Raw genomic sequence first — 12,888 nt, 5'->3', positions numbered from 1 at the left:
AACACTCTTTTACTTTTCTGCTAATCCCTCTGTACTCTGTCTTACTTTTTTTTCCCTGACCTCCTTCTTATGTTAGCTATTAATTGGTGTAATACTATACAGCGTATGTCTTTGATCTAAGATGTATATTGAGTAAGAAGAATGGATGAAACATAGCAACACATCATCCCGAAACCATTTGGTTTTCTACTTGGTGATTCTACTCTGTTTTCTACCTAAAAATATCATTTAAAATTTAAGATAATTCCTGCAACACTTACTTAGCTGAGGTTGTTACTGTCTCAGGGGACAGTATCTAAATAAATACCTGTCTAAAGAAGAACTACACACTGTCAAAAGGCTAGCTACAGGATTTTGATCTTTAATGCTAAAAAGAACAATGCCTAGAACTAAGTATCAACTGAATAAAACTTGTGCCAACAAAACATGTCTGCAGGTAAGATCAATGAGTCTAGGACAACTCTCTATGGCCATCTCTCTGCGGAACATCTCTACGTGGCTGACTTTGTGTAGGGACAACTCTATGCATGGAGCCTGCTGACGTTCAAGAGATTTGTGGAGCTCTGTGTGTGCCAGCTGGGAAGGACTGGCAAAGTCTGCCAGACCTCTCGCTGCCTATTGCTCAGGTTTCCCTGTATGGAGTTGTCTCTGTGGAGAGTGTGTCTTGTAGAGTTGTTCCACAGAGAGTTGGTCACTGTGTAGAGTTGGCTTTGGAGAGTGGGCTTTGGAGAGGTGGCCACAGACCTCTTTTCCACAGATCTCTTTTCCAGTTCAACTGCAATGTGAGTTTAGTACACAGACAAACAAACACATATACTGATTAAACAAGGTATTTTTGTGTACGATAGTGCTGAATTTGTAATGATTCACTTAAAAACACAGTTACATGTGAAAAATAGTGCCTTCTTTTGGATTCATAAAGTCTGGTAAAAATCAAAAACAAAACCCCAAATCCCAAGCAAAGAAAATATGCCCTCTCAGTGTTTTGTCTTCAGCTCATTTATGTGATAAAGTAAATATACAAATCATAAGAAAAATGAAAAATTATATGGTTGGCCTACTTGATAGGGTACCAGAATAATAAACTGACTTTACTACAGAAGGTAGGGCTAGGTCAATCAGGGCATTACTTTTTTCAGTTTAGAAAGGGTTAGTTCTACAATCCTTGCACGTCTCAGCTCTTTTTCATGCTAGAGAGTTCTGAATTCACACAAAATTTCAAAATCAAACATTTACTTTGGAAAAATCAGACTGTGGATTTCTATTAGAAGAATTTAAAAGCTGTTTTCAATTTTAACAAAACAGAAGATGCATTACTACAAATAATTTGCTGCTTAAATCTGAATTTTAGAACATGACTTCTAACTTTTCAGTTATTTGCCACAGTGAAGAATCTTGCACTTTCTATAAACATTTAATTTTGCCTTTCATGAGGTACAGTTTCCTTGTTTTCTTTGAAGAGAGAAAGAATATCCATCATCAGGCAACCTGAGGGATACCTGCATGGACAAATTACCATGAGGCAAGTTGGGGTGTGGATTTACAGCATGTCACCTACTCCACCCAATGGCTTCTCCTTTATGGTACATGTAAGGCCTTTGCCACGCATCCATTGAGGTGCAAACTACATCACACTCAATGAGGGTAAGATTACTTGGGCATCCAAACTGCTGCTGCTAATGTACCTTAATTTCACAATCTGTGTTATCTCTTAGCAGCTTGTTTGCATTTACCATAGCAGAAGGTTGTACACAAACAGAAAGGAAGCTTAGAAGGGTATTACTTGCAATCCCGTACTCAGTATTATCTTAGTAAGAGGCAAAGTATATTTGTGTTTGTGTGAAGTGTAGTGTATTTGTTATTGTGAGACTCCTTTGTGGGGTGAAATGTCCACCAGGAGTATTTTGGGAAGAGATTTTTAGCCAAACTGTGTTTTATGTCGACTTTTTGGCTGAAATGTACTTCTACATATAAGTTAGAGACATTGATTTATTCAGTTATTGCCAGAAGACAAAGAGTATTGTTAACTGTTATACTTCATGCATTAATGAGAGATTTGGATGGACTTCTGCCTCTAAAATAAAGACTGACATTTCATTTTTATCTCCTTTAACGGAGCTCTGCATTGGATATTTTAAAAGAAATTAACAGGGCTATGAATAATTTGATATTACTTTCTATCAATATAAAACTAACTACATGAAGTATGGCTAATATAAACCTTATTTTCAGAAGACCCTTTTCTCCTCTTTGTCTCCCTTTCTTCTTTTTCCTCATTTTCCTATTAGTCACTCTAACTTGCTACCACTCATATTTTCAGTTGTTCCACTTTGTTTTCACTTAAAATGTGTTTATATCACTTGCCCAATGTTGTTTTGTTCATCAAGCAGCTGAAATTCTATGACATAGTAAAAGAAACCTAATTAAACCCATACCATAGTTGTCAGTGTTGAAATATCAGTATCTATGGCTTAATTATTAAACCCTATGCTCCGGGGGCATCTAATTACTAGAATCTAGTTACTAGAATCTGTAATTTCAGATTTCCATTCTCTTTTTATGTGTTTGTTTTCCTTAGCTTCTGAAAGCAAAATAGCGATACAAATATTTTAGTATTTTATAATAAAATTCTTTAAAGGATTGGAACTGTAACTTTCCAGGAACAGATTTTTTCAAAATGCTTACGTACATAAAAATAACTGTCCTTTTCTTCTAAAGTGCTAAAATTGTTTACAAGAGTGCATATCTGCTTATAAAAACACAAATTTCTTTATATGCTAAATTCTTTTGAAAATCTGACTCCTTAGAACTTCATTCATTTTTTTAAATGGGACAGAATCTGAAAAAGTTATGGCATTTCAGAAAATATTACCTTATGCCTTCCCATAAATGTTCATCCTGTTGAGCCCAACTACAGAGACTGCTGACAATGGTTGCTCTATCTGGAGAATGTGTACTTTGGCAAGTGCAGGTTTTCTTTTAGAGAAGTGCAAAAATTGGAATGCTATTTTTAGAAGAGCTATGAAGAGAATCCCATCAAGCTTCCAAACCCATTGGATAAGTACCTTAAAACTGGCAGGAGTGAAGAACAAAATGTGTCTTTTAGTGCCTGAAGTTGGTTAGAAATGTAAATTAATCATGACTTGACATGAAAAATAGTACTGCCATACCTTTTTATGTGTAATATACAGCTCATTTTCTCAGGAAGCTGGTAAAAACTAAGCCAGTAATCCTGGAAATGATCTCACAAAAACCCCAGGAGCTGCTATCTGATTCTTTTCTGTGTTGTACTGTTTGCATTGAGGTATAAGAGCCAACTTGTTGGACACTGTCCTACATATATTTGCTTGAGTGATCACTGTTACCCTGCAGTAAACAAAAGATGACCTTCTCCCATGTGAGAGAATTAGACCAGTGCATTTTTACTGCAGGATTTGAGCATGCATATAGAGACTTATCAGAGACTATCTGACTCCTACAAAGTCCAAGCCTTACTTATCTTTGCAGTATACTGTTGTAATTCCCATAAGTTCAGGAAACTATTGCAACAGGCAGTATTGCAAACAAAGCTTGTATGGAAGAAACTCCAAGAGATTAAAACTCATTTCCCTTAAAAAGCGTTGGAAAAGCAGCAACAGTCAGTGTTTTTTCTGCTAACTTCAGTTGGATTGGGATCAGGCCCCATTTTTGTCCTTCACCAATGAATGTGCAGTGCTGCAATCTTGCAGAAGCTCAGAGATAACATCTTGAGACTGTCAGGCTGTGAACTGTTGAGACAAAACTTAAGACTCTCAACATCATTTTGCCATTGCATGAACCATTTGTGAATTTGTAGTTTGCCTTGCAGTCGGATCAGGGAGCCTGGTGGAGCCCAGCAGGTGCTGCAGCTGGGACCTGATCCAGATCCTGTTGAAATCAGGGAGGAGGGCTCCTGTGGTCATTAGCTGGCTTGGATGAGGCCCTCTGCAGGAAGCAGAAACCACTGCCAGACAAGACAAAATTGCGAGTTCCTTTTTATTTTTTCTGTCCTGTAGTTGCCAAAGCTCCTCTTGCTTTAGTATGTGATGTAGAATGTCTCTTCACTTAACAGCTCATGAGTAACTGTTGCTTTTTTATTTCTTTTGTGTTACAGTCCATTATTAAGCAACTTTTAAAATACATACACACATAGATCTATAACACACATATTCTTCAATGCCTGGTTTATTCATTGAGTGAAGTGGTAGAAGTTACACCTGTCTATGGGAGGTTTTGGTCTTGTTATGGAATAAGGTAAACAAAGTTCCTTGATTCTTTTTGTTTCTTTCTCTAGAAGTATGGCTCCCCTTTGTGATGCTTTGGAATTTTTTCTAGCAAAATCATATTTCTGGTATCCACATGTGTTAGTCTTTTCTTTGGAGAGAGGGTTTGTCTCAAATGCCACTCAATCAGAGAGGTTGCTTGCTGGGCTGCTTACGAATATGCTTGGCAGATGCTGGAGTTTACAGGAAAAAATAGGCCAGCATAACAAGGTGGTGTCTATGCACGCAGGATCTGAAAAGAGGCAAGCTGTTCGTGAAGCAATGGTTATGCCCAAAGTAAGGAAACCAAATCCTCCTTTCAGAAGTGAAGTGGGAAGTTGATCTCCTATCAGGTCTCTAGAGTATCCCAAGTCAACTGTCTTTCCCCTGGCCACTGTCAATGCAGTTATAAACTCTCTGCTTCCAAATAGGTTCAAAGGTGTGTTTAGTTTTTGAATACTTTCATAGATTGCTGTAAAAAAAAACCAAACCATTTGTGGAACAATTGAGCTGAAAACTTTTGTGTGTTACATGGCAATTATGATGAAGTCAATTGCCTTTTCATTTAGTGCCAAAGTTGAAACTCTTGCTGCTTCTTTGGTGGTACATGCCATATTTGCTGTGTCCATCTAGTTAAGCCATTATGATTTTCATCATTAGACCTTTTCTCCACACCTCAGACATATTAGCTGTAGAACAATGTTGCAAACACTTCGAATCACGCAGAATCAGTCTACTACTTACCCTGACTAACCAAGTTTATCTCTAAGGTCTTTTGCCTTCTGGACATGCTCCCTCTTCCCTGCCACTACTATTGATTCCTGTTATTTATTGTCCTCAATAAACATTTTTTGGGGGTCATTGTCAACATTCCCTAACCCTAACCCTAACCCTAATCCTAACCCTAACAGAAGCCTTGTGCATGTATGTCTGTCCTTGGACGATGATCTCTATAGACTACTAAATATATGCTCATTATGATAAGTAATTCTTTTATAAGTGTGAATTTCCTCATGATGATGAAGTAACAGAGGCACCTAGCATCCCAAATAAATGAATGCATTTCTTTAGAGTTGTGCAGGCCTACAGTTCCCTTGTCTAAAGCTTAAAGACATTAAAGACATTCAGGTTGGTTGTTTTCTGCTAAATTAAATATATATATACATGACAAATCTCATTTTACTCATTTGTTTGCTTGTTGCTAAACACTGCAAAGTCCAGACCAGAATTTAACTTTTTAGCCTGTCAGAGTTGAGATAATGGATTTTGGCCTTCTGAATACAACCACAAACCATTGCAATAGCATAGCTGGAAACAGTGTATATCCTGGACAATGGGTTGATGCAATGGACCACTAGAACAATCACATGTGCAGTTGTAATATTTCACCCTAAGGCTATTTTATAGAATCGAAAATAATAATTTGAAAAAAAAATATTTTTTCCAACCAGTGTGAATAAATCTTCACCTGCAACTTTCCACAAGGAAAGAAGTTACCTCTTGGTGAAGTATGAAGTGTGTCCAGTATGTTCATTTAAGTCCAAAGTATGTCCCAGTGAGAGGTCATCTCTTGGATTTAATTTGCATTCCAGGGGGTGCTTTGCTCAATGATACATATATTTTTCTCAGTTTTTATGTCTCATTTCCCTTTCTAGTGATTTCATTGCCCTGAGACTGGAAAGCAAGGGTATAATACATTTTTACAGATCTTGCTTTCAGGAAGGAGTACACTATTTCTGAGGCCTCACTGCACGTCTAGCAGAAGTAGTTTGAGACAGTATTATGCTGCAGTTTAGGTTACTCTGTCGTGTCTCCGCCAGCTCCCACAAGAAGTGCTAACGGAGCAAGCAACTGGAAATACACTAAATGAGACTAGTAGGTGGCTAAATTCTTACACCTATTTCCAGAGTATTTAGATAACTGGTACTCAACAATAACTCAGTATTTAACCAAACACATCAGAACTTGATCTTATCCAAATAAAAAAAAAAAAAGGATCTCTTAGGCAACTATCATCCCCTCCCTCAGTTTCTGTTGTTTGTGCTGATAGTGTAAACTGCCATCTGCGTATTCTCTGCAAAAGAGCTGTTGATGTTTCTTTGATGATATGAAACCTGAGATTTATTGCTGAAAAATGTGCTAGTTTCTGATGCCTAAGTAAACAGTCTTTTTTTTTTTCAGATGCATGTTTCTAGTGTCATGGAAGAGTATTACAGTCTGGGATTGCCACTAGTCTGACTGTCCGTGCAGGACACAAAATTCTTAACTTCTGTTTATTTTGAGAAAATAATTCAGAAGGGAAGTTAAATCTGGAGAGAACGAAGCAAGAAAAAGGAATCAAGATATTCTTGGGATGGTTGTCTATTTATAGTTTATTAATTTAATATCAAGAGTTTTATTTTTTTGGCAAGCTGTGAATCTCACTTTGAATATAGGGGGATTTTTTTTCTCTTTTCGTGTTTTTGCCTCCTTGTTTATATAAAATGTTAAGAGCTCGTGATAAGATTGAAAGTAGGAAGCCATTAAACTTGGTGTCTGCTATCAAGGTGTTAGTGTTTGAAGAAAATGAGATTGTTGAAACTAAGAGGAAAACTACTACATGGATTTTCTTAGCAGGCAGAAATTTAAAAGCTGTAAAATTTCACCAAAGACAGATCAAAGTAAATTTGAAAGGGTAAACCATGAAAATTGCAAAAGATATAAAGTGTGGGACGGTGATTCACATACTGCTTGGGAAGAGAAAAAGTAAGGGAGATTTCTTTTGTAGAAGGAGAATTGTATTTAGCTGAAGGATGTACTGAGGATCAAAGGAAGTAATTTAATGGGAGAAACAATTCCCTGGTTTTAAGGAGAAGCCACGAGCAGTAAACCAATACCACTTTTTCAGTGTGATTGTTCTCCAGGTTTCTTGAGGCAAACTGGTACCTACTTCTTGCATTCACCTCTCCCTCTTTCCTGTGTGTAACATTGAGGCTAAAGAAGATGCTGGTGGTAGAGGGCAAAAGGTATTAGAGGAGCAAAAAGGGATTTGGTGGTGAGTCATTTGAGGAGATGGTGACTGGAATGGTGGTGGTGCTTGGAGGGTTTGTGGTACTGGGTGAGGGATTTAATGGGGCATAGTAATAGAGAGCTGGGAAGACACCAAATTATAGGGGATGGCTCTGTGTGTGAAGGAGTGAGTCTCTGACTTGACAGGATTTTAGACAGGAGGCATATCCTAACATTTCTTCCTTACTTTTCCTGCCTCCTTTCCTGGCACTCTTACTTCTGTCTAGGAAAGTAAGAACAGCTAAAAGGGGAGAGAGGATGCAGGGCTATTGTATGGCTCTGTTGAATCTTCTGCAGAAGGGACATCAGGATGGGTTGGGTGGGATCTTTCCCTACCTCCTCTCTGGGAAAAGCAAAATGGGGAGCTGGGCAGGAGGGAGAAGAGCAGGCAAGCCACAGCCACTTCTGCCCTATTCCTGAAAAGTCTTTTTATTTCTGACCAAACACTACTGGATTTAAGAACACTGACTCAATTAAATAAAAGCTTGTGGTGGTGTAACAAGGGAGTTGCATGTCTTTACACATCTACTGGGAGCTGATGGGGTCCATCTGTCAGAGAAGGGAAAGATCATCTTTGGTCATAGGCTTGTCTAGCTGGTGAAAAGGGTTTAAAGTAAAATTGTCAAGGGAGAAGAACCTCAATTCATCCCACTCCTACCAGTTTGATGCTAGTGCAGCAAAAGATGTCCAGAGCCTGGAGCGAGATCACAAGTCAGCAGGAGAGCTGAAGAGTAGCAGAAAGGAATTCCAGCCTCTCCAGCCAGTAAGTCAGCTTCATTGGAGGCCCAACTTACTTAAATGACCCTATGCAAACACTTGTGGCATGGGGAATAAACAAGAGAATTTAGAAACAGGTGCATGCCTGCAGGGCTATGGCATGGTGGAGATGTGGTGGGATGGCTCCCATGACTGGAGTGTTGGAATGGAAGAATACAGACAGTTTAGGAAGGACAAGTAGGGGAGACAAGATGTGTTGCTCTCTATGTCAACCAGCAGGAGTGCACAGAGCTCCACTTGGGGATGGATGAGGAGTCAATCAAGAGCCTATGGGTCAGGATTAAAGGAAGGGCAGGGACAGGTGACATTACAATGGGGGTCTGCTACAGGCCACCCAACCAGGAAGACTGAGAGGATGAAAGGATCTGTAGACAGATAGGAGCAGTCTTGCTTTCCCTCCCTAGTTGTCATGAGGGATTTCAATCACCCAGATATCTGTTGGAGGGACAACAGGGTAGGACGCAAGCAATCCAGGAGGTTTCTGCAATGATTTGTTGATAACTTTCTTCTCCAAGTGGTAGAGGAGCCAATGAGGAGAGGTGCTACGTTGGACCTTTTTCTCACTAACAAGGAGGAGCTTGTAGGGAATGTGAAGCTCAAGGGCAGCTTGGCTGCTGTGATGATGAAATGAAAGAGTTCAATATCCTAAGGGTACCAAGGAGGACACATAGCAAGCTCACTACCTTGAAGGAGAGCAGAATTTGGCCTCTTCCGTGATCTGCTTGGTGGAGTGCCACGGGGTAAAGCCCTGTAGGGAAGAGGGGCCCAAGAAAGCTAGTTAATACTCAAGTATCACCTCCTCCAAGCTCAGGAGTTATGCATCCCAATAAAGAAGAAGTCAGGCAAAACCACCGAGAGGCCTGCATGGATGAACATGATGTTCCTGGACCAACTCAAACACAAAAGGGAAGCCTACAGAGGATGGGAGCAAGGGCAGGTAGCCTGGAATGAGTACAGAGAAATTATCCGAACAGCCAGGGATGAGGTTAGGAAAGTTAAAGCCCAGATAGAATTAAATCTGACAAGGACATGAAGGACAACAAGAAAAGCTTCTGTAAGTATATTGGTGATAAAAGGAAGACTAGGAAGAATGAGGGTCTTCTCCAGAAGGGAATAGGAGACCTGGTTAACCAGGATATGTAGAAGGCTGAGGTACTCAATGACTTTTTTGCTTCAGTCTTCACTGGCAAGTGCTCAGACCACACCACCCGTGTCTCAGAAGGCAAAGACAAGTGCTGGGAGATTGAAGAACGGTCCACTGCAGATCAGCTTTGAGTCCATCTAAAGCACCTAAAAGTGCACAAGTCCATGGGACCTGAAGAGATGAATCATGGCTCCTGAGGGAACTGGTGAATGAAGTTGCTATGCCACTATCCATCATAATTGAGAAGTCATGGCAGTCTGATGAAGTTTCCACTGACTGGAAAAGGGGAAAAATAACCCCTATTTTTAAAAAAGGAAAAAAAGGAAGTCCTAGGGATCTCCAGAGAGCTGGAGTGCTTCCCCTATGAAGATAGTCTGGGAGAGTTGTGAGTGTTCAGCCTAGAGAAGAGAGGGCTCCGTGGAGAACTGTGCCTTCCTATACCAAAAGGGGGCCTACAGGAAAGATAGAGAGAGACTTTTTACAAGGGCTAATAGTGACAGTAGAAGGGGTAATGGTTTTAAGCTGAAAGAGGGTAGTTTTAGATTAGATATTAGGAAGAAATTTTTTACTGTAAGGGTTAATTATTCACTTGAACAGTGAATGTAAGCAAAGTCTGACTTTGAATCTGGGGCTCTGGAGAAAAAGTTAGGGGAATCATTCACCATGACGCCAGGGACATAAGACTTGTGGGCTCCTGTCTGTTCCATTGAATGATGGAACTAGAGGACTAAGAGACTGAGAAAGATCTCAAAAAAAAAAAAGACACACTGAAGAAAGAGAACACTTCAGCCTTTAGAAGGGTGGTGTTTGTCAGTTGTTTGTTTTGTTTCCCTGTATTTTTTTTTAAGAGATGTTAATGTGGACAATTCTATTCTACTGGACAGAAACACTCCATGTTGGTGAGACTCTAGTCCATAGGGTGCTGTCAGAGTGATGCTCCCAGGTGGAGAAATGCTTCAGATGGTTTTGGGACCAGAAAAGGTATAGCTGTATGCTTTCTGGAAATGCCAGCCCACTCCATTCTATCTCAGTCATTGATAGTTCAATGAATTCTTCAGCTTGCTCACTGTATAGTGTAATAGATTTACTGCCAGGAAATCCTGGGACTAAAGGGATTGTAAAAAGTCCCACAACTAAACAGAGGTGCTTTGGAGTGCTTTCTGTCTCTGCAGGTAATCTCTAACAGTGGTCTACCTACTGAGTAATAATTTTTGAGAAATCCTTCAAGATCTGAACTGTTTATAAAAAATGTGTTTTTGTTGCTGTAGAAAAACAGGTCTTCTAAATCAGATGGATCGCACTTTACAGGTTACATAGGCTGTATGCCTTCCTCTATTATATTTTCAGGAGAAAGTACTGCCAGCTCCAGGAAAGCATAAGTTGATATAAATTTGTTTTCCAGTCCTTGTTGCCTCCCTTTTTAATTATGGTTATGAGGAAGTGCTTTAGTTTCAATGGGACTACAAATTAAGAGATTCTTCCACCTCTTTGAAGATATATACACACCTGGTATCTGTGGTTTAGCTCAGGGTAAGGAGAGGCTCTGGGGCCTTATTTATGCGGTAGAACTCCCTACTTGTGCTACTGATGGTTACCAGGTGTAGCAAAGAGTGGAATCTTGCATAAACAAACCAAATAAGATGTATTTACACTAAAGTTTGCCAGCTGGGGCTTAAGCATATACAAACAATTCAGAGCTAGCTGTTTCAAGATCATGGGAACTTCTAGAAAGTTTCTAGGGTAGGCAAGGGAATTTCCTGTTCACTGTCATATCTTCAACACATGCAGTGTTACCGTGGAATATCCCAGTCTTCAAAAATGAACAAAATTGCTGAATTATTTGTAAATCTGTATAGTGCTTATAGTTATGATATAAATAATTGTATATAGATGTTGAAGCTTTTTCATCAAATACAGATTATGAGAGTCAGGAGCTGTTACTTTTTCCTTTATATTCCTTCTTCTCATGGCTTGACACTGGAAAGACATGAAAGACAAATTTGAACTTTCTTTAATACTAGTGTCCAGAGATTCACATTATTCATATAAATTTATCCTGTGCTGATTTTCTCTGCTTTCTTTCCAGTCTTAGGGCAGGCTTTTCCACGTTCAGTTGCAGGCTTTCTCCTGCAAGTGTCCTGAGGTGTGGTCTAGGTGTGTTCAGATCTAACTTAGTCATTCATCTGTCACCTTGTCATTAGCATGGCGTCTGTATTTAATTTGGCTTCCTTCCTTCCTTCATCAGAAATCAGGTTTTATATACCATGAAAACTGCAGCTTATTATTAAAAGTCAGTTCTAATTGAGATTCTTGGCTCTTATTTATAAAAGAAGCAGTGAAAATAGTATCTCAAGTACTCTTTCAGGTGAGTGCTATGTGTGAAGGACACATTACGTGTGGTTCCAGTATACTGCCTCATAGCCTTCTATTTCTCAAGATTTAGTTCATAAGCAATTGGTTTAAGAGTATTTTTTGCAATCTATTGAGTCTCTTGATAGGTCATAATCACCAACAACTTTCACTGGTTGCATCTTTCCTTCCAAAAAATGTTGCTGAGTTATTGGTTTGTTTAGTATTCCAATTGTCCCAGCATTGAGATCAACGCTAGTTTTACTTCGTAAGGGTAGATCCCTCCCTGAAAATGCTCGTGTTCTGAAGGGAAATTGAGAGAAAATATTATTCTAGTTTTAGAATTGGAGAGATGAGATGCTAGATGAGATGCTGTACTTGAGGGTCTAGGACTCCTGGCTGACACCAAGTTGACCATGAGCTAGCAATAAGCTCTTGCAGAAACAACATCTTGATCTGCATTAAGAAGAGCATTGCCAGTGGGTAAAGACAAATGATCCTTTCTCTCTACTCATCCCTGGTGTATGCATCTGAAGTGCTGCATCCAGTGCTGGGCTCACCAGTGCATGAAGGCCATGGACACACTGGAGCAACTCTAGTACAATACCACAAAGGTGATTGAGGGATAACAGCATCTAATATATGAGGAAAGGCTGAGAGAGCTGAAACTGCTTAGCCCAGAGAAGAAAATGCCTGTGAGGATCTTAACAATGTGTATATTAATACCTGATTTTTGGTGGGAGGAATAAAGAAAGAGATTACCTTTTCTCAGTGGCATCCAGTCAGTGACAGGACAAGGGGCAATGAACACAAATTAACAAGAAATTCCATTTAAATGCAGAGAAAACTTGTTTTAGTGTTAGTGTTGTCAAACACTGAAACAGGTTGCCCAGAGAGATTGTGGATTCTCCATTGTAGGAAGAAGTCAAAACCCTGCTGGTCACCATCCTGAGCAACTCACTGGAGCTGACTGTTCTTTGAACAAGGAGTGCAACTGCATGGTCTCTAGAGTTCCATTCTTAAATGTCATTCTGTTCCCACCAGCTTGCCCCAGTAGCTGCAGGAGTTTATTGCAGCGAGTAGAGTTGAGCATAGGATACGAGGCTGTCTGATCTGACCCAGCTGAAATTGGCACATGATCAGAGGGGCCTGCTGCCTAGATCACAAGATAGTAAGCTGGTTTAAAGACACGCTCTATTTAACACCCACATTCCTAGGCTTCTGCCCCCTGTCCCCAGGCCATGTTTGTAACAGGGATCACCTGCATGCAATAGCATCCCAGCTGCATTC

Source organism: Cuculus canorus, chromosome 5 (assembly GCF_017976375.1).
Source record: "Cuculus canorus isolate bCucCan1 chromosome 5, bCucCan1.pri, whole genome shotgun sequence".
NCBI lineage: Eukaryota > Metazoa > Chordata > Aves > Cuculiformes > Cuculidae > Cuculus > Cuculus canorus.
This window is presented reverse-complemented; position numbering follows the sequence as displayed.